This window comes from Staurois parvus, unplaced genomic scaffold, assembly GCF_062004578.1.
Source record: "Staurois parvus isolate SC_StPar_1 unplaced genomic scaffold, SC_StPar_1.0 ptg001463l, whole genome shotgun sequence".
Taxonomy (NCBI): domain Eukaryota; kingdom Metazoa; phylum Chordata; class Amphibia; order Anura; family Ranidae; genus Staurois; species Staurois parvus.
The window spans coordinates 24331-26763 of record NW_028319259.1 but is presented as its reverse complement, the minus strand read 5'-3'; positions in this window follow the sequence as shown (position 1 = coordinate 26763).

Below are 2433 nucleotides of genomic sequence, written 5' to 3'. Positions count from 1 at the left end.
GTCCTGCTATAAATCGCTGATCGCCGCCATTACTAGTATGAAAAAAGTAAAAAATCCCAGTATCTATTTGTAAACCAATTAATTTACACATATCGGGGAGCAGAATACATTTTGGCCGAAATTAGATTTTTTTACTGGATATTTTTTATAACAAAATGTCAAAAATATTGTTTTTTATTTATTCAAAATTGTCTGCCTTCATAATTCAAAAAAATTAAAAACATACGGATGATCGAATACCACCGAAAGAAAGCTCTATTCGTGGGGAAAAAAAGATGTAAATTTCATTTGGGTGCGGCGCTGCATGACCGCGCAATTATCAGTTAAAGTAACGCCCCGCATGTTAACCCCTTCCTGCCCAGTGCCATTAGTACAGTGTCAGGGCTTTGTATTAGCACTGATCCCTGTATTGGTGTCACTGGGGATGTCAGTGACACCAAGTCAGTCAGTCCCCCCCCCCCCCCCAGTGTCAGAATGCCCACCCCAGTCCCGCTATAAGTCACTGATCGCCGCCATTACTAGTATAAAAAAAAGTCCCAATATCTATCCCGCCATTTGTAGACGCGATAACTTTCACGTAAACCAATTAATTTACACGTATTGGGATTTTTTCTTAGCAAAGACACGGAGCAGAATACATTTTGGCCGAAATTTATGACGAAATTTGATTTTTTAAATTTCTTTACTGGATATTTTTTATATTTGTATAAAAATAAAAAAAATAACAAAAAAAATAACAAAAAAAAAATATAAATATATACACACACACACACACGGTATGCATAAAAAGCAGTTGTAGAATCTGAGGTATGGACCCGGCTTTATCAGTAACGTCACAGATAACAGTCCCCCCCCCCCCAGAAGTATGGGGGACCCTAAGTAAGACCTCATTTTGTCCTGTATTTTACCACCCTGGAATGCTCTGACATTATGACTGGAGTCCCGTTTATGGCATCATTGTGGTTCTGATTTATGACGTTCCTGATATTTTCCTGTCCATGTATGGCAGCCCGGAGAAGCCGTCTGAATGCAATAACAAAAAGACAATAAAACAAAAAGTGGAATTAAAGAGAGTAATGGGAATTTAAATCTCCATGAAAAATCGTTTCCTACGAGGCACCTAGGCTGATTTCTGTCTGTACATATTTTTATATTCATCATGCCAGATGCCGGCTCTTTCAGGGATGACAATGAAACGTGAGTTATCTCCACCTTTAATTCCGGCTTCTAGCATTTTATGTTTATGTAAATATCATCGCCGTAAACTTCACCGGAGAAAGGAACACAACAAGAAGCCACCGAAAAAGAGGGAGCCGGGTCCTCCAATCGATCGCCGAGCAAGACGTGATATGGCAACGAGACCTCTGAATTGCAGGCCAAGGTCTGAAACGTCATGGAAGCCACAGGCACTGCAAGGAGCGCTAAAAGAATTTCAGAAACAACTCAAATACGCAATACCTAAAAAACAAAAAAAAAAACACAAAAAGAAGATGTCCTCCAAAATTTCAAAAGCCAATACAGGGGTACCTCGGTTTACGAATTTAAGTCGTTCTGCTGGACTTTTCGTATTGCGAAAAATTTGTAAACCCGAAACGCAGTTTCCCATAGGAATGCATTGAAAAAAATTATTTTATCTGTTCAAAACTCTTTACAAAGTGCACTTTAAAGCAGGGCTTGAAAATTCCGCTCGCCCGCTCGCCAAATGCGAGGTGAAATTCCTTTCTGGTGAGCAATGTGATCCCCAGACCCGATCGATTTGCGTTCCACTTGCGCTCCAAGACTCGCTTTGAAGCTGACTTTCGGTTACCGACTTCCAGCTTCTTCTTTAGCACCGCCATTACACTGGCAGTGCCGCTGACGGGAGAGGTGCAGGACAAGTCCGCTCTCCTCCGCTGAGGGAGACATGAGGAGAGGCCCGCTCTTCACTGCCGTGGGGGACACGAGGAGAGGCCTGCTCTCTGCTGCCGCGGGGAACACGAGGAGAGGCCCGCTCTCCACCACCACGGGGGACACGAGGAGAGGCCCGTTCTCCACTGCCGCGGGGGAGACGAGGAGAGGCCCGCTCTACACTGCCGCGGGGGACACGAGGAGAGGCCCGCTCTCCACCGCCACGGGGGACACGAGGAGAGGCCCGTTCTCCACTGCCGCGGGGGAGACGAGGAGAGGCCCGCTCTCCTCCGCTGAGGGAGACATGAGGAGAGGCCCGCTCTCCACTGCCGCGGGGGACACGAGGAGAGGCCCGTTCTCCACTGCCGCGGGGGACACGAGGAGAGGCCCGTTCTCCTCCGCTGAGGGAGACATGAGGAGAGGCCCGCTCTACACTGCCGTGGGGGACACGAGGAGAGGCCCGTTCTCCACTGCCGCGGGGGACACGAGGAGAGGCCCGTTCTCCACTGCCGCGGGGGACACGAGGAGAGGCCCGCTCTCCTCCGC